The 19,982-nt window shown below is 49.8% G+C and overlaps 1 long non-coding RNA gene and 2 other non-coding genes across 3 annotated transcripts; all 3 read left to right on the plus strand.

The window, feature by feature from the left end:
* The first annotated feature begins 1,646 nt into the window (after positions 1-1,646).
* Positions 1,647-15,575, plus strand: LOC144330398 (uncharacterized). Its single transcript, XR_013396553.1, has 4 exons — positions 1,647-1,986; positions 5,870-5,998; positions 13,035-13,100; positions 13,876-15,575. It is a non-coding gene; the product is annotated as an uncharacterized LOC144330398 (long non-coding RNA).
* LOC114680035 (small nucleolar RNA SNORD112) lies at positions 4,834-4,910 on the plus strand. Its single transcript, XR_003732110.1, has one exon. It is a non-coding gene; the product is annotated as a small nucleolar RNA SNORD112 (small nucleolar RNA).
* Positions 15,576-18,056: 2,481 nt separating the features above from the next.
* On the plus strand, positions 18,057-18,131 carry MIR370 (microRNA mir-370). The gene has a single exon (NR_032493.1). It is a non-coding gene; the product is annotated as a microRNA mir-370 (primary transcript).
* Positions 18,132-19,982: the final 1,851 nt, after the last annotated feature.

Genomic DNA, 19,982 nt, shown 5'->3' on the forward strand with positions numbered 1-19,982 from the left:
CAGGGCCAGATATGCCATCTTCATTCCATGGTGTTGATACTGCCAGCCTCGTGGCCTGGGGGGCATCCAGACCACAAGAGTGGGGGTCTCGCTGTCTGCCTCCATCTCCCCCAAAGGTACTTGCTGTCATTCCCAACTCATTCTAGCTTATTTGGTGTTGGAGGAGGGACAGGACAGCTGGCCCAGGACCTGCTAATTATAGCTGCTCAAGTATTTGAATAGAGGCCTTGAGTACTCACCACCATGTCATGTTTCTTGCTTACAGACAAATGAACCCTTTAACCCTTGTCTTGAGTGCCAGCCCATCCCATTCACTGGCCCACCTCCCCTGCCCGCCCACCTGATCCCTGGGGGAGGTCGACATGGGACCTCTGCCCCACATCTTACCTTGATGTGGGCTGCAAGTGTTCAAGTGGATCTCCTCCCGTCCTGTGCCACTCGATCCTTGCTGCTCACTAAAAAGTTATTGAATACATTTGTTTCTTTAATTATGAAAGTCCAGTCTTTTTGACATGCATACATTTTCTACAGTAGCAACCACAGTGCACACACACAGTCTTCCCGCCTGCTCTGCTTGTGTGCCTTTCTGTTATGAGCTTCTTTTTTCCATGTGGCTACATTGGGGACCTCCGTGATGCTTCCTGAGTGCTTACTATGTGCCAAGCGCTGCTTTCAGCATTTTACAGGTTTTCACTCTTTCAATCCTTCTAAGAAGCTGTGAGGGCCTTCCTTTTATAATCCCCATTTTTCAGAAGAGGAATCCGAGGCCCTGGGACATACATCCACCCACCCAGGCCCATGCTAACTTTAATAACCTGGACTGGGCAAGGACTAAGTCCAGCCAGAGCATCAGCCTCACTGGCATCCTCGCTGGCCATGGCCCTGCAGCCTTGCTCTTCAGCTCCTGGAAGCCTCCTGCCCTTGGTGGACGCCCAGTTTGCTCTCTAGCAAATGGATAGAAAAGTTTATGTGAGTCTGGCTAGGTGGGGTGGCTCACACCTGTAATACAGCGCATTGGGTAGCCGAGGCAGACAAATCATTTGAGGTCAGGAGTTCGAGACCAGCCTGGCTGACACGGTGAAACCTTGTTTCTACTAAAAATACAAAAATTTGCTGGGCGTGGTGGCATGCGCCTGTAATCCCAGCTACTTGGGAGGCTGAGGTAGGAAAATTACTTGAATTTGAGAGATGGAGGCTGCAGTGAGCCGAGATCATGCCACTGGGCTCCAGTCTGGGCAACAGAGTGAAAATCTGTCTCAAAAACAAAAACAAACAAAAAAAAAAAAAGAAAAAAATGTGTATTTGAGTCTGGACCCCGGCCTCTGTTGGACTCTGAGTAAATCTTAATTTAGCTTCCGGAGCTGCAGCTCCTTCCTCCTGACCCCGCCACCTGCATGCGCCATTCTAAGTGGCTGCGCCCCAGGCTGGTCATCCTTTCCACTTTGGGTCCCCATACACTGCAACCCCATGGGGTTTTTGTCCTGCTCCCTCATATTAATCTGCACTGGTGATTCCTTTCTCCCATCCTTCCCTCGGAACACAGTAGGGCTGCTGGCAGCAGGTGAGGCCTGGGGCAATGGCTCAGAGAGGCAAGATGCCATTTGGCCATGCCAACGAGTGATCGGTTTCTCTTCTCGCCCTCCCAGGTGGTGTGAAGGGGAGATGGCTGCTTTCTCCTGGGAAGGGAGCAGATGCCTGGCCCAGGACCAAATCAAAAGGTCTGAAAAACTATATTGCTTGTCCTAATGTGTAAATTTCAACAATTTGCAAATTTGTAGATTCTTTAGAATGGAACTAACTCAAGCCCTTCATTCTGCAGCTGAGGCTCACTGCCCCCAGTGGGCAGTGGGTCCGGGGGTTTCTGAGGCCAGGGCATGGCCCAGTCCTGCTGCCCCCAGGATGGCACCTGGCTTGGAAGCGTGAGGGGCCCTGTTAGTCTGACTTTGAAGAAGACCAGCCTTCCAGACTCGCTTGGTGCCCTGCCAGGTATGTGCGCTCTTCTCTCTTCCACCCGATAGTCCCTATTGGGAGATGGGGTCTGAGAGGAGTCAGGGTCATATAACCTTAACACAGTATATTATCCAAAAACCCAATAACCCTGTTACTCTTGTTTGTCTGCTATGTGAAACCAAGGGTGGTGTTAAAGTTTATCACCATGATATACAGATGTGCATGGGGGCATCTGGGACGGGGCTCAGGGGGTCTACCTGGAGGTCAGAGAGGCCAGGCTCTGCTTAGGGGAGATGGATGACTGTGGGGGTCAGATAGGGCAGGCTCTGCTTAGGGGAGATGGATGACTGTGGATGTGTGGCTATAAATCATCCTCCCCGTCTTACATAGGATGGGGATGCAACTTTCAAGAGTTGCCTTGATCGATACCTTAAAGGAAATAAAACAGAAAATGCTTGGCACATAGTAGATGCTCGACACATGTAGAAAAGGCACCTATTTTAGGTGGATCTGCCCCCAAATGGCCCTTTTGCAAGCCCTTCTCATTTTTTGGAACCCAAAGGGAAGATGTGGGGAGCCGGGTTGGGGTGGAGGGGAAGGGCGACGTGAGGTTGCAGAGGGCATTTTCTTGAGGCAATGGCATATCTTTCATTGGCATTGGCTGGGTTTATGTGGACTTTGAGAGGAGTGGAGTGTCTCCAACTGGGGCTACCCCAGCCTACAGGTTGGATGCAGGTAACCTCAGTCTGGGCACTGCATTTTTATTTACCATAAAAATATTTCATATTTGCTGGGTGTGGTGGCTCATGCTTATAATCCCAGGACTTTGGGAGGTTGAGGTGAGTGGATCACCTGAGGTCAGGAGTTTGAGACTAGCCTGGCCAACATGGTGAGACCCCGTCTCTACAAAATACAAAAAATTAGCTTGGCGTGGGGCGCATGCCTGTAGTTCCAGCTACTCAGGAGACTGAGGCATGAGAATAGCTTGAGCCCGGGAGGCAGAGGTTGCAGTGAGCCGAGATCGCACCATTGCACTCCAGCCTGGGTGACAGAGCAAGACTCCGTCTCAAAAAAATAAAAAATAAAAAAAGAATTATATTTGCCAAACTATGGCAATCACCTCAAGGTTTTCAAGGTTTTCACAGGAACCAAACCCAGTCTAAAATAAAATGCTATGTAATGAATAGTGGAGCCTCACATGCAGGAAAGGTGATTAAGAGCGAGGCATGCGGGCCGACGGCTGCTTAACCTGTCTCAGATTTCTTCTGCACAAAGTAATGGTTGAAAATAGGTCTCTGCCTGGCAGAGGGGAAAGAAGTACTCAGAGGCCTCTGTCTGCATTAGCTCAGCGCGACGGGAAACGTTTAACCAATTAACCAATTACTGATCTGTGTGGATGGAGACTGAGCAGGACGAGGGTGTCAACTGACTGGGTGTAAAGTGGGCTTAGTTTTGTCTTCTTGGTGTCTGGGAGCCTCAGTGCCTTTCTATGTAGATGGGAGTATGCTTGTCACATCCTTGTCGCACGTGTAAACCTGTGCCTGTTTGAGGACTCTGAGAGCCTATGATGGCTGCAAGGGGCCTGAAGCTTAGTGTGCAAGCAGGAGCTGGGGACAGAGGGGCTTCTGATGGGAGTCGGGGTGCCTCCCCTGGATGTGGGGGTGGGCTAGGGTGGGCAAGGTTCCTTCCCGTTCTCCTGCAGCTGACAGTTAGAAATGCCAGTGCCGTTTAGCCACAGTCCCTCTGGGTTAGAGTCGGGAGGAAACATGGGTGTGTTTTGCACAGGAATCAAGCTGTCAAGGGGCGCGGTGAGGCCCCAGCTTCTTACCAGCAAGCCTGCTCGGTTGTGAATGTGAGCCGCCGGGCCGCAGCTCTCTAGAGGCCCGTGTCCCCACCGCCTGGCCCTATCTCATGTCACATTCCCCCGAGGTCTCATTCCACTCGGCTAATCTTCAAGAACACCGGCCAGGGCATTGGCTTTCGGGTCCTCTTAAAGACCAAAAAGTAAAGCGCTCCCCCGTGGGTGCTGGGCAGCTTGGCAGGGATTTGGCACTGTGGGTGGTGAAATCACAGCCTTGGGCACACACCTGCTGGCCCCATGTCAGTGACAGGCTGCTTGGAGACTTGGGGCTCCAGTGAGAGCATATAGGTATTTTTAAAAAAAGACATTTGCGATAAAGTAAATCCCCTGTGTCTGAAGAACTTGCTCTGGGCATATGTACCCACTCCCAATCCGTCAGCAAGCATGCCCTTTGCTTTGTATTTGTAAAAACAGAAATGAAAACAAAAACAACCCACAAGCGAACAAACAAATTAAATCCCCCCCCATAAAATGTTTATTCTAATTATGCAAGAAATGGATTGATAATTAATACATGCATTAGTAAAAATCAACGACTGCAGGTGAAGCCATCTTTAATGCCTCCCTCCATCCCTCCCCACCACCCCCCAGCAAATTAACTGCTCTTCTCAGTTTCAGGCATCTGGTTCCAGATTTTTTTTTTGTGCATTTGCATATGTCGATAAATATACCTCTAAAATCTATGACTTTATTTTTTACATAAACTATATCATAGTGTACATTTCCTCTCGCAGCAGCTTGTGTTTCTTCCTTCAAGAGTCTGCTTAGAGATAATAAAGATCAACACTATTCCTTATAACAACACCTCAGTATCCTGTGAGCTGTACACACCAGAGTTTATTTAACCACCTTGCTGCTGGCATGAAAGCCTCAGGTCCTTTACCCTGGTGGGGGTGAATTGTGGCGGCAGGTGTAAGTAATTGCTGAGATATGGGTTTGGGGAGTGGGCTCACGAGTGTTTATGACATTATTATAAATGAATATATGAGTGCATAAATTAGCAAAATAAAAGGGGGCCTTTCTGGACCAATGATGAGACAGTGTTTATGAACAAAAGATCATGATTAATCCAGTTCTGCACAAAATACTGAGGTCCATTAGAAGACAATAGGTCTCGGCTTATTCAATCCTTTTAAGAGCTGTTTAATATTCCATGGTATGTATGTACCATTGTTGATTACACTCTTTTCTGCTGTTGAAAATCTCAGCTCTGGGGGAGGAGAATGTGCAGATAGAAGCTTTGGTCACAGTCCTAGTCGTCAGAGTGGGTCACAGATTCATAGGTGTTCATTAAATTATTTTTTAAAAAAGAATACATAAAATAAAAATGGACCTTATGCAGATCAGTGAGGAAGCGTGTCACAAATCGAGGTTTTAATTAATAGATTCTGCTCAACTGATGCCCGATAAAAAAGATCTAAGCTGTTTCCCTTTTTTTTTTTGTTACCAACGACACTGCAGTGAGCATTCTTGCAGTTAAATCTGTAAATACATCCTTGACTGTTCTTTTCCCCAGCTTCTTAGAGATGGGGTGGTGGGTTAAATTGTTTGCAAAAGTTTATTTTCATTGAGTGATCTTTCTAACATGGCGTTTTGACCTTGTTACTGTCTTGCTTTAAAGCCTCCATCTGACTTCCCGGAGCTTCCGGGATGGGGTCCAAAAAATAAGGCCTTATCCTGACGTGGAAGACCCTTTAGGGTCTGGCTTGGAACTCGCCAGCCTCAGCCCCTCCCCACTGCCGTTTCCCTGCTAGGCGCACCTCATCCCCACGGGGCTACCTGTTCCTCAGCGGGCTCCCTGCTTCTTACGCTTCGCCTGGCCATGCCTTTTCAGCCAGCTTCTCTCCAGCCTTAAAGAGCAGACTTGAAATATCCCTGCTGGGGAGCCCAAAGTTAGATGTGCCCCCCAAAACACTGTGTTCAAAAGTCCTGACCCTGGAATTGGGATGCCTCATTGACATTTTGTTTTTTCCCAGTTAAAGGGAATGTTTTGCATTTTTCTAGAATTGATAAAACTAGCCAACTGTTAATCACTCCCCTTCCTTTGTCCCTTTCTAGAAGCCCTGGGCTCCCCCAGTGTTGCCTGGATCTGACTTTGCCTCAGTGAAAACCACCTCGAATTCTTTCTTGCACCGATGGGCAGATGGGCAGTGTCAGAGGATCGTGTCGTCTGCCCTGTGGCGCTGGGTAAGTCTGCAGTGTTGTAAAGCTGCAAACACCCTTCTGGGTGGGGCTCAGGCTGGCACCCCCAACTGCCCCAGCCTGCGCTATACCAAGTTCCCCTGATGCCTGCCTTGTGCAGGGCCCCAGAACCCAGGGTCATGGGGTCCACTGTGCAGGAGTAGCGTCTCAGTGTTGTGAGTTTGGGGGATGAAGTTTGGGGTATGGTTACAGCTTAGAAATGGCTGATTGCCATTATGGCTCCTTCTTGCCAGAGGTAAACGGGTCTGGTCCCAGAACAAGAGGAGGACACATGATGACTGGAGTAACGATGAGGGGCTCTGGGGAAGGACGGGGCTGAGAGTGAGTGCTTGGACCTTTGGGACAGAGTCATATTCTAGAAAGAGCACAGGCTTTGGGGGAGAGGGGCTGAGGCCAAGGCAGCATCCCCCAGGGGAGCTTGTCAGGAGTAACAGGAGCCACTGGCAGTGTTCTGGGCTTTTGGTCCCTTTTTTTCTCTCCCAGGGGAGGGGAGAAGGAGGCATTGCAGGAAGCCAGCCACCCCGAGCACAGACCCAGCTACAGAATAGACTTGAGTTGCGTGTCCTTGGCAAATCCCCAAGTGTTTCTGTGCCTTGGTTTCCTGATATTAAAAAAAAAAAAGGACTCATAATCTCTCTCACACAGGGCTATTGAGATCTCAATGAGGAAATAACGCAAATAAATCATCCAGCACAGTAGCCAACACGCAGTACCCGGCAAAACTCGGTAGCTCTCCCCATCTTACCCCGCCACGAAATGCTTAACCCCCTCCCTGAGACAGGCCGCCGCTCCCTTTCAGGGCAGGGAGACCCAACGGAGGAAAACAAAAACGCCAGAGAGAGCGTGAGGGGGAAATAAAAGCTGACGCTCGCCCCCCTCCCAGACACCTTCCCAGGGAATGGGGTGCTTTCTTGAACACCTGGGGGCTGGGGAAGGGGCTGCCCTACCACTTTTAATCGGGCTTTCCCGAAAAGTTCGGTGAGAGTTTATTTTTGTGTAAATAACATATAAAAAGTCAGACTTCTCCTCAGGCAGATTTTTTGAGGCTCGTATTTTATAGACTTTGGCAAGGGTCGCTCGGAAGGAACAGTGGTTACAGTCTCCAGAGGTTCGTAATTCCTGGAAAAACTTCTGGCCAAACCTGACTTCTCCTAAATTTCACAGAAAATTCTCCCTGGGCTGGGCTCAGGCTAAATGAGCTTTTTGTGTGTCGGTACAGCCTTACCTAGTGGAAGTATGACTTGCACGTTGCCTTTTACACAAAAGGGAACCTCCTCGGGCACTGTGGACAAAGGCTCCACTCTCCGAAATTTTTGATTTGTTTACTTAGGAGCGTGAGCCTGGTCAGCCACATGTCTGACACCGGGGCTATTTCTCTGCGGCCGTAGGTAGAGCTGTCCAGGTCTCTGCAGTTTAACCCTGTGCTTCATGCCAGAAACCCGTTTCCTAACTTCCTCAAGCACAGTGCAACGGAGCTAGAGCAAAAAGGAGTGTGGGGGAGTGTTCCCTCTGTGTCCGGCAGGGGCTAAAGGGCTTGCTACCCTGTGACTTCTACCTCTAAATAGGGATTTGGGTTGGTAACTTTTTACATCTACACCAAAGCCCTCCAGAACCCTTTCTGCACCACCAGCTATCCTGAACCAGAAATCCCTGTTCACAGAATTTCCCATGTGGGTGCCTCTTGTTCTGCCCCCTGCATTGTGCCCCCTCCCCCATTTATGTTACACATGTAAATGTCACTCTCCCAAACATTTTCACACCTGCAGCGTCAAATCAACCCTTTAATAGGTTAAAACAACAGCACCAACAAAAACCAACAAAAACAGAGGCTCCGAGAAACAAAACAGTTTTTCCCGAAGGGCTTGCAGTGCCTAACTGAGCTGCCAGGGCAGTCTGTCTGTCTGCTAGCCAGGAAGGCAAACTAGCCTGCGTGCTCCACCTGCAACACGATGCTGCCCCCCCACGGCGGGTCGGAGCAGCTGTGCCGACCCCAGGGCTGACAGATTGGGTTGTCAGGAGCAGGACAATGAGGCGGCAGTGAGGATGGGCTCCATTATTGAATGACTCTGCCCTCCTTGAAATTTTTCTGCCCCATGGAGGTGCATGTCTGCCCCTGAGGACCTTGGGCATTTCACAGACAAGGAGCCCTGGCTGGCCTCGCAGTCATCCCCCATATGCACACATGCACACGCACACACATGTGCACACACACGCACATGCTGAGTGCCTGCACTGGGAACAAAGGCAAGAAAACTCCTTTAGAAACTGCAAAACAGAGGCTTGTCTAGCAGAGGTCCCCTGATAAAGGCTCTGTCTACCCACAGTTCCTGGGAACTGAACCCCTGTGAATGGGCCAGGAGAGACAGCTCCCGACTCCAGTGTAGGCTACATTCATCAGCAGGCAGGCCCCCCAGCCCAGTCACTGTGTGAGGAGCTTTCATGAGTCCCCAGAACATCTAAGTCACAGGCTGGCAGCTGGCTGCATCTGTGGTTGCTGCTCAGCCTCCAGATAAGGGCCCCTCAACCTGCCAGACCCCCTTGCTCCTTCCACTCACTCTGCCAGCTGTTGCCCCAGAGAGGACACAGGCCAGCCTCTGTGGGCCCAGGAGACAGGGCAGCTGCTTGGCCACTCTAGGTGTTCTGGCCCTCAAGAGGGGAGTTGGCTGCAGGACAGTCCCCACCTCTCCCCACCAGCCCCGGGCACTCACCCCCATTCTCTGCTCCTCTCCCTCATTGCCTTATTGGGACAGAGGCACCCCGCCAACCATCTCTGTGCCTTTGCCATTTAGCCCAGGGCAAGCTACTTGGGAGAGGCCAAATGGTCTCACACTGACCCCTGCCTGGTCCCCTCTGGCTGCCTCGCTCACTTGCCCGCTTGCCAGCTCGGGAGTTGGTGCTGTAGGAGCTTCTCAAAGGCCTAAACATGTGGGCCACCAGCCCGGGCAGGGAGCCATGCTGCAGCCTCCCCAGCCAAGCACCGGCCTGCCTCTCTCCCCTCGGATGCCTCCTGTAACAGGGAGCTCCCTCTCTCCCCAAGCAGCCTGCTCAGGGCTCGCACACAGAGCTGCTTTGCAGAGCCCTCCCCTGTCTTTTGCATCTGCCTCCTCGGCTGTGCGGCAGCCTCCTTGCCCCCTCTGCCCTCCGATCTCTGCAGGCTTCAGGCTCCCTCTCTTTTCAGTCATCTCCTTTCTGTGCTAAATGGCAAAACCCCCACCAGTGGTGGGAACAGGTTTGGGGGCCTCTACACCTGTCCTAACACTTCCGTTTCTGCTCCTTTAGACCTGGGACAAAGCCCTTTGCCCTGCTGTTCTGCTAAAAGCCCAGGGGAGGGCGTGGTGCTCCCCTCCTGGGGCCAGCTGCTCCGTGTCTATCTGTTCAGTGGCTTCTAAGCCCTCTCGGGTTTTCTATGGCCCCTTTTCCAGTTGCCAGGGAGAACGCTCTCTACGCAGCCCCCTGCCTTTTCTGCAGGAGCTGCTGGCCTCCCGGCCAGCCCTGGTCAGCCCTGCAGTAGCAGCAGCAGCAGCAGCAGGCAGCTGCGGCAGGGCTGGGGGCTCCCGAGCCAGACAGACCGGCTTGACTCCCTGCTCTCTAGCTGCGAGACAATTCCCTTTACTTTTCAGAGTCTCAGCTTTTCCCCCGTGAAATGGAGATGAGAGTTTCTCCGTCACCGGCTTGAAGTGAGGACTAAATGAGATAAGTGTAGGCTTGCACACATCAGACACTTCATAAATGCTTGTGGAGTAGACGGTGGGACCCAGGGAGGGAGAGAGGTATGTAACAAGTGTCGCAAGAGAGAAAACAGCCTGGCCTTTCAAGACCCCGCTCCCAATACAAACGGGAACCTCTCCTGGCAGAGTCCCCTCTGCTGGCTTAATCGCACAAATCAAGTCAGCCGGAGGCAGCCCCTGGCCTGCGGAACTCACAGTAGATACAGCAGGCAGCAGAAATGACATGCAGAGCCCACATCTGCATTTAATAGACCGAGAATTTGCATTGTATATAACAGCACGAGGGGTAAAGCATGAAGGCATAAAGGAACATTTTTCCCGGTGGCTTCCTTGAAGGACCAGCTTAGACAGGGAGGGATCTGGGGAGGAGAAACCCAGCGGGGTCCAGGCATCCCATAGACTGTGGGATAGACATCCATCCATGCACTCATTCTCCAAGCCACCGCAGTGTACCTACCTTCCCCGGGCCGGGTCCCAAGCGTGAGGCTGGGGATGAAGTGATGCCGGTGGCTTCCTGTCCTCGAAGCTCAGTCGGTCTGGTGGGGGAAACAAACAGGGAATAAGTCACTGGAAATCGAGGTGATCGAGAAGGGATGCAGGCATGGAGATTTATAGAGCCCCATCTTGGAGCCAAGTCCCGAACTGGGCTGTCTGCAAAGAACTCAACCGGGCAATAACCCTGCACACTGGTCTCATGAGCCCCATTAGATTGATGAGGAAACTGAGGCACAGAAAGGCAAAGTCCTATACTCACCGTCTCTCAGCTGGTGTGAGGCTGGGCCAGGATGGAACCCCAGACTATCCAAGGCTCCCCACCACACCCTGCTGCTGAAGGCTGCTCAGCGAGGCTGTGCCGAGTGCTGGGGGGGTGTGGGTGGGCAGGGGACGGATTGATTAGTTATAAGCACCTCCCAGCGGTGCTTGAGATCCCAGCTCCTCTGTGGCCCAATCCGTTTGAAGGGCAGATTCAAAATTAGGTGGTAGCACCTATGGGCAGAGGCTTATGAAAATGGCATTATTAACCTGATGTGGAGAGGGCCCTGCCTGTCTGCAAGTAGATTGCAGATAGAGACAGAGGGGGCTGGGCTTGTTTGTGTGGACAGTGAGTTAGAGAGGACGGAGAACATCCAGGGGCCCTCCAGGGCTTCCGGACAGGGAGAACCAGATCTGGAGGGGTTGGGGCTGGACAAGTGGGAGGGGGAAGAGGGGGCACGTCTTAAGGGCGCCCCAGCACCTCAGGGAAATGCCCCAGGCTGGACTTGCAGGAGGATCTCCAGCCTTGACTCTGACACAAACAGGGACTATGGCCCTCCCCGCACCTCGGTTTCCCATCTGTGAGATAAGAGATGGAAACCAAACATCATTTCGAGAAAAACCCCCATTCCCACCACCTTCCTGGCCCCCCTCTTCCCCCACCACCACAATCACGGTTGCCAGACACCTGTCTGCTTGTCAGAGCAATATTCAACAGGAGAGTTCCTTCGGTTCCTTCCTGGAGGGAGAAGGGAGAGGTGTGGACGACAGGCAGAGGGGAGGGGAGAGGTGCCCCCGACTCAGAGAGGCCGCTGAACAGAGTTCTGCATCGGGTAGGAGTTGGGCCACCGAAGATTTGTGCCAACTCACGGTGCGGTGGAATCAGTCTGAATTCTTCAGACACCAGCCAAGAGTCTGTGGCGCCCCCACGTGCCACAAGGGGGCTGCCTGGGCCACATTTTTGAGCCCGAAAAGTGAGGAGGGGGACAGTGAAGAGGAACCAGCGCTTTTGCTCTGGCAGCGGCGCTTTTAACTGCGACAGATGCGTGCGGCGGGGGAGCCGGCCGGCAGTGCCGGGGCTGGGGGCTGCTGGTCGGGGGTGGCCGGGGCCGGGGGGCGGGGGCTGCAGGTTGCGCCCCTCCCTCACAGACGGCTGCGCTGCAATGCAGCAGGCTGCGGGAGCTGTCCCGGGAGCTGTCCTGTCCGGTGGCCGGCTTTCCAAAGTGGGGAATGAGAGATGAGGGAGGGAGCACTTCCAGGCGCTGCGTGGTGGCCAGGCGCCCAGGAAGCCGAGGGGCCCAAGACTCTGCAGCGGGGCCAGAAAGAGAAGAGTAGGGGAGGAGGCCGGGCGTGGTGGGTGGACCAGGGGGTAGCTGGAGGTGGGTGTGGACCTGGGGTCGGGCGCCAGTCAGCTTGCAGCCTATGAAGGACGGAAAGGAGGGCTACAGAGATACGGGGAAGAGTGGGGCTGAGGATAGCCAGAGCAGCTTGGCACACAGTTTTAGGGTAAAAGCATCAACTCTTATCTTTCCAAAAGAAATAAACCCCCGCCCCCAAAAGAAAGAAAGAAAAAAAAAAAAGAAAAAAAAAGAAAAAAAGGCATTTGAAAGCTAGACAGCTGAATCCTTCCCAGCATGACTGAGCCGGCCGCTCCAGGGTCTTCCTTCAAAGCATGTCCAATGGGAGACAGCGTTGTCCCAGTAACCAAGCTGGGACCCGAGTCCCAGGGAAGGGCTCATCAGGTGGCCGCTCTGCCTTAAAGAGTGGTACCCTCAGGCCCTTTTCTAGTCGGGGAAGGGTCTGGGGGTCAGGGAGAGAGCTGGAGGACTTGGGGAGGCAGGGGCTGGGAGGCAGAGTGGGGAGAGGAGCGCTGGGGGGTGCAGGAAGGTCTCTGGGCAGCTGGTGGGTGTCTTGTTCTGTAGCACTCTGCACCCTGGTACATCGTCCTCGGTCCACCCGACGTGGAATGATTCTCTTCCCTCTGGATACAGCCCCTCTAGCTCCCTTTTCGCTTTGAGGCGTTTGCCCCCTGCGAATCAGTTCCCTGCTACCCTGAAAGATTTCTCTCATACCCCAGGCCCCTCTGTTCTTTTAAATGCACCCTCCACACCCAGCCCTTCATCTCCTGCGCTGTATTTTCACTTGTTGATGTAAAAATCCCTTTATTATGGGACATTTCAAACAACATAAAATTAGAGAAAATAGTACGTATTTTTACAGTTTACTCAATTTTCATATTGCCATCACCTGGAAATGGATGCCATCAAACCCTGGCCCCTCTTATTTTGTCTAAACCCTAAACTGTGCCTCTACCCCCACTCCCCAGCCCCTACCCCTGGACTATTTCAAAGCAAATTTCAGACACCATATTGTTTCCTCTGAGCATTTTTTAGTTTGTATCTCTAAATAAGCTTTTCTTTCTTAAAAATATAGCCACAATACCATTATTACAGTTAAAAATTAATAACGTTTCCTTAATATCATCCAACATCTACGCAGCATTCGGATATTCTTGATTGACTCATAAATTTCTTTTACAGTTGGCTTGGTCAAATCAGTGTTCAAACTATCTCCTGCCGTTTCAAGAGGATCTAGGGCTCTAGAAGGTAAGTATGGCTACAAATTTAGGGGTTGAATATCTGCCTGGACCTTAAATGAGAAACTCAACCTCAGCAAACCTCAGTGTTCTCACTGAAAATGGAGCAAGTTCTGGGTCTCTCCTTGGGTCATTGAGAGGGTTAGAGCATTAACCCCTGAAGCCCCCAGCCTCATGTCTAATATGTCAGAGACACTCAGCAAACAGTAGCTGCGAGAATGATTCTTTTTCCCAGAAATCTTTAAAGGGGAGTTGGGCAGGGGTAGGCAAAACACAGCTGGCTATCATCCATAAAACAAAAGGCTCCTGGCAGTCCAGGCCCCGTGAGTGGTTAAAACAGCACATGCACTACATCCCCAAAAGGGCAGCCTACCGTCTCGGGGCTGGGTTCGCTTGGCCCTCCTGGCTCGCCATTCAGCTGCCTGACCTCAGCTGTTGTGACCCGGGACCAACGGGGGACCCCGGCAGGTGCCTATCCACTAGATGGCACTCTCTACTGTGAGTCCAGGGGGTACCACCACCCCAAACCGCTTTAGCCACTGCCCAGCCCTGGGGGTACTGCTGGGGGATGCACACCACTGAAACATCTCAGATAATTTCTAAAAAGCACTTCTCAACGTGTCATGCAAAAGATGCCGTGGTTTTTTTCCTTGCATAAATCCCAACCAGATTGCAGGAGCAGAGGGAATGACCATGTAATGACTTTGCTGAGGCCAGACACTGGTACGTCTACACTCTCTTTAAATCCTCGCTCCGGCGACATCTGATTTCCCTTTATTTTACAGATTAGAGGACTTTGAGAGGTTAGTGACTTGCCCAAGATCGGCTAGGAAGCAAGACCCAGGATTCCAACTCAGGTCTGTGTGATTCCTCTGCAAAATGGAGAGGTGGAAGGATGGATGTCAGGTCTGAGGGAGGGATGGATGCCTGCATCAAGATGCATGCATAGATGGAGAGATGACTGGCTACCTGATGAATGCTGGTTATATGGATGAGTGAGTTGAAGCACAGGTGGTGGAAGGAGAGAGGAATGAGAGAGAATAGTCAATTTCTCACCAAGATCAAAGGCTTACTTGATCTTTGAAGAGAGGTTCCCTCTGAATGGAGCTCGCTGGTGAAGCTCCTGCCTTCTGTTCTGCTTCTGAGCACACTGACTGGCTCAGGTGGCTCTGGGACAACAGGTGGGATGCCAGCTTACAGGGACCAAGTCCCAGCTGTGGTGCTGGAGCTGCTCAGTGGCAACTCTCTGTCTCTGCTGCTTTCATGCAGCACTGAGGGAATAGCAGGCATCCGTCTTTCCACTGGCTCTCCTGGATGACTAAGCCCTAAGCCCCAACTGCATACTCAGCCCTTCGCTGGCACTTGGCATAATTTTATCTCCTCTAAATCATCACAGCCACCCTCCACGATAGCAATTTCCATTCTCAATTAAGTGAAAAGGAAACCGAAGTTTGGGAGTGGTAAGTGACTTACCCGAAATCATATAGGGAGGAAATGCAGACCCAGGATTTGAACTCAAGTCTTCTTTCCTTCCAAACTCATCCGCTCAACCTGTTTATCTCCTTTTCTCTGTGACCGTGTCTGAAGAAATCTGCCTTGGGGTTGTCTTATGCTGGACTCACTCTCTTGGTCTGTCAGTGAGCTGAACTTCTCATCCAATCAAATCCAAGCTTATTTCCCAAGTAATATCTCTAGTGTATTCTATTTGTAATGATCACACAAGCAAGGGCCACACATATCACTGGCATCCTACAGTACAATTAATCAAGTCAAATTAGATTCCTGGCATCTCATATTCTGACTGAATGCTAATGGTAGCAGATGTAAAAATGAGTCCATTGCAAGGCAAGGAGGGAGGGGACTGGGTGGAGGGCTGAATGGTGAATCAGTAAGCCTCGCTGCAGACCTGGGTTAATATTAGCGGATAGGTTTTGAGAACCTGCTTATGGGCTAGGCCCTGCTTCACACACTCTAGGTGCTAGGGTTTCAATCTCAGCTTTGCCATTGACTACTTTCATGAGTTTGGACAAGGTATTTAATTTCCGTGCCCCGTTTTCTTCAGTTCTACCAATAGTACTTTACTAATACCAATAGTACCTTACTAATGAGTACTTGAGGATTAAATGAGGCAAACATATAAATTCTTTAAAAGAGAGCATTCCAGGCTGGGCATGGTGGCTTGTGCCTGTAATCCCAGTACTTTGGGAGGCTGAGGTGGGAGGATCCGTTGAGCCCAGGAGTTTGAGACCAGCCTGAGAAACATAGGGAGACCCCAATCTCTACAAAATATTTAAAAATTATCTGGGTGTAGTGGTGCACATCTGTGGTCCTAGTTACCTGGGAGGCTGAGATGGGAAGATTGCTTGGGCCTGGGAGGTCAAGGCTGCAGTGAGCCATGATTGTGCCACTGTACTTTAGCCTGGGTGACAGAGGGAAACGCTGTCTCCAAAAAAAACAAAAACAAAAACAAAAAAAAGAATGCTTTCCAGACGATGAGCATTCAATAAATATTTACTTACAATGAAAATTACAGTGGTTACAAGTGTTATTGAGGTGTCATTTGATGACAGGCAAGTAAGAATCGTTCTCCACATTTTACCAATAGCCGAACAGGTGCTTGTCTGTGTGCTTGTCTTTGGAGAATGAATCAGTGAAACGGAAACAAAAATACTCATTTAAAACTGCAAGTGCTAGTGATAGAAGTGAGAGTTCTACGCAGCAAATGAGCATGATCCATCTAAGGAAAGATGAAGCCCTAAGAGAGGTGAGACTCCCGTGAAGGAATTTCCTTGTGGTGTAGGGGCTTACACAGGGGTTGCCTGGGAGCTGGGAAGAAACTGAGTAGGTAAAAGGCAAGATAAATAATTACAGTCCTGTGAATCGAAGTTTCTGAGGTTAAAATTCATTAAACTTCATGGTTTCTAGCAGTAGTGAGCAAGGTTCCCCAGTTCTCATATATGATTTCATTAAACTTTCCCTACCTGTTTTTTGGGGGAGAAATGGTCACTTTAGAAATGTTTCTTGACTTGCTCTTTTGGAGGTGGCCAGTTGGAAAAATTCTGAGTCTCTTACCATGTGGGGCATGAGGACTGGGAAGCCTCCTTCCATTCCTGGGGCAGCACATCTGTAACTTAAGCCTCGGTGGCATGTGGCTGCACATGGGGTGCCTCTGGCGGGGTGCAATCGGATGCCCTAACAGCCAGGTGGGAGGAGATGGGTCTAGCATTGGTGCTGACTTGCTGGGCTGTGTTGAGTCTAAGCTGTGATCCCAGCATTGCCTGACTTCAGATTCTGTGAAGTCCTGTAAGAAATGTTGCCCCTGCAGCTCCTCCAAGATGGACAGTTTATTTATTCATCCGGGTCTGATGGTACATCCTGGGGATAACCTCTGCTTCTGGGGCTGCCTGTGTGGGAGGTCAGAAAAACCTTTGCAGCCCCACCCCCCTCAACGTGATTTATTCTCACACTCACATTGCCGGCTGGCAATGGGTCACTGCTGCCAAAATGAGGCATCGGGAAGAAGTGGGAAGGCTGACTCCGGAGTGACACTGCCTGGGTTCGCCTCCCGGCTCAGCATCTCCTTGCTGTGTGACCACTTATAAGTCATCTAACTTCTCTGAGTCTCAGTTTCCCTAGGTATAAAATAGGACTAGTAATGCTTTGCTCAAATATCATCATCTCCATGAGGCTTCCTCCCTCGTGTCACTCCCTGCCCCTGTCCTGCCTTATTTTCTTCCCTGGTTCTTATCACCGTCTTTTATTCCATGCATTAGGCTTTACCTTTTCTGATGATTTTCTGTTCCTATCTCCACCCACAGGGATGTTAATTCTCATGGGATGGGGATCTGTCCGTTTTGTTCACTACTGTATCCCCGGCACTTAGACCCAGCACCGGTACAAAGTACATGCTCAAAAATTTTGGGGGAAAAATTTATGAGATACTATTGAATCGTATCTACTCCAGAGGAGTGTCAACGTATGCAAAGTAGGCAGCATGGTGCTTGGTACAGAGTACGCATTCAATAAATATTGGCTAATTATGATTATTATGTCTAATTCACAGGCCTGTTGTGAGAATCAAACGAGATAATGTATGCTGAGGCATGCTGTGAACACTGCGTGCTGGGTACAGGAGGTACAATATTAATGATCCCTGCTGCTTGGAGGGAACTTGCACTTAAAATGTTATGCTTTTCATTTTCACGCCACTTGGGAGGGAGGAAAGGCTGGTGGGATGATCGCCACCGAGGCTCAGGGAGGGGACGGGTTTTCCCCAAGGCCCCGCAGTATGAAGAAGGCAGGAGCAGGGCGCCACACTGGTGGTCTTCCCACGACTCTCTCATGAAAGTCCCCCAACGGACAGACTGATGTGTATATGACATTATATACGTACACCATAACTCTACATAATATATAGAATTATTTTCAGGTCCCTGAGTTACTCTGAGGCCAGTTGTGCCAGATGGTGCACACCCAGGACAGGCTGCGGGGATAGGAAGGAAACTGGCTGTGTATCATTGCCAAGGCCCATAGTGAAGCCTCTTTGGGTTTCTTGGAATCAAGTTTGAACATCAAGAATCTCACGGCATAGACTTCTCCAAGGGCAGTCCGATTTCACAAAATGAATTTTCATTTTCCAAAGCGCATCTCTTAGTTGGATTTCTGTTTTTCAGGGTACTTGTTTAAGCTCTGATGCCGTGTCCAAAAAAGAACAGACCCCCAACAATTCCCTGCCCGAGTCCCAAACCCTTGACTTGATCTGAGCGTTGAGCTAATTCATTTCTTTGATCAAACTGGGGACTGTTTAACCAGTCAGGTGGGCGTCACGGGACGGGGAAAGGGCGAGGTGTGCACAGGTGTGCAAGGCAGGCTACTTGAGGGATGGGCGATAGTTCAGGTCACCCTCCGGTTGGACCCACGAGGGCGCTGCGTTCCTCATTCTACAAATCGTACAAGTCGGGGCACAAGACAGAGAAGCCAGGTCACGTCTCTGCAGTTACACAGCTCATGAGTGCCTGCTGGGGTGGAACCTGGTCTGTCTGTCTGTCTAACACCAGAGCTCGGGCGCTGCTGCAGAGGGAGCCAAGATTTGGGTGAGGGAGGGGCTCAGATGTGGGGTGGAGGGTTTTGTTTGTTTGTTTTTTTAACCTGGTTGCCATTGGCATGAAAATAATAACATAACTTTGCTTGGGGACTAGTGCTGCGACTATCTTGCTGATGGGGAAACAGGCACAGAGACGTTAGTTCGTTTTCCTGATGTCACCCAGCTAGTCTAGCGTTGAGGCTGGATTTGGGAGGTGGGTACTGAGGTGTGAGCATATGTGCTGTACCCGTTGGGCCCACTGGCTCATGAAGTGAGCACAGGTGCAGATGGCTCAGCGATCTGGGTTTGAGGGCTTTTACCAACCCCCCAGCCGTGAGTGTGCTCTGAACTCAAGCTTGTATATTTCACATTCTCCCTTGACCCTTCTTTTTAGCCTTCACTGAAAACTCCTGCAAGCCACTGATCCATGGAAAGAATACATATATTACATATATGTTGTAAATTTATATATATATATATATCTGGAAAGGGATTGTATCCAGGATATTTGGGAGTGGTTGTTTAAGGTAGAGGGAGGCAGGGGCATGAGAGGGGAAGGGATGGAGGTGGGGACCACCAGTGGTAATTGTCATGGGTGGTTTTAACAATCAATACAATAAGAGAGAGGCATGCCAGCAGGAAGGACGGGAGTGGGTTGTAAACCAGGGATGGTGATTAATTCTCCACAACTGAGGGGCATTAAAAAGAGATCAGAGCAGTTTGTGGCTATTAATTTTGTTGTTAAAAATAATCAAGGAATAAAGAAATAAGGTAATAAAGGCCTCGAATGGAACAATTTTGAAAATGTGTTCTAGGCAAAGGATTATGACTAATCCAGGTCTGGTAACCTGATATTAACAAACAAAAAAGGCCTCATAGGCCAGTTTCTTTTTTTTAACCAGCTTTATTTTCCATAGAATGGGCACACTGGGGTTTCTCTGCCAGAGAAGGTGAGTGCAGACAAATAAAAGCCGGCTTCATGGGTGTTGATTGAACAGTTAAAAATGAATGAATGTGCAAATAAAACTAGAGACAGCCAAGCATGTACCAATGATGGCAATGTGTTCCTCACTCCCCAGCTTCATAAATATATCATTGACAAATAAATATTATATGTATTTGTATTGTATGTATTTAAGTTGTACAGTGTGACATTTTGATATACATATATATTGTGAAATGATTACCATAATCAAGCAAATTAACATATCCATCATCTCATATAGTTCCCTTTTTCTGTGTGTGCAGTGAGAAGATGTAAGGTCTACTCTTTTAGCAAATTTCAAGCATGCAGTACATTATTATTAACTGTAGTCACCGTACTCTGCATTGGGTCACCAGAACTTACTCCTAACTGAAAGTTTGCATTCTCTAAGATCTCCAGATTCCTCTCACTCCTGACCCCTAGTAACCACCTTTCTAGTCTCTGCTTCTGTGAGGTTATTCCAAAACAAAAGCCAGGTTCTAGGCTGTTGAGGTTGACAGTAGGCAGTATATCAACAGGTATACAGAATAATCACTGGTCTTGGGCTAAATGGTGACTTCAAGTGTGGTGGCTGCATAGTTAAAAATGAATTCAATGAGTACAAAATTGATGAAATGAAAGAATATCAAGAATGGACCACAAAGACAATGTTTTATGACCTAAAGATTAAGATTCATCCACCGTTATGTACAATTATGGACTATTTAAAATAAAACAAGACTTTTACCTCAGTGGATAAGAAGTATTTGGATGTACTAATCAATATTTTTGTTCTGGATCAGTGGTGGGTTCATCTGTGTTTACTGTGTTTAAAAAAATCAGTG

The sequence above is a fragment of the Macaca mulatta genome, chromosome 7 (genome assembly GCF_049350105.2).
Source record: "Macaca mulatta isolate MMU2019108-1 chromosome 7, T2T-MMU8v2.0, whole genome shotgun sequence".
Lineage (NCBI taxonomy): Eukaryota > Metazoa > Chordata > Mammalia > Primates > Cercopithecidae > Macaca > Macaca mulatta.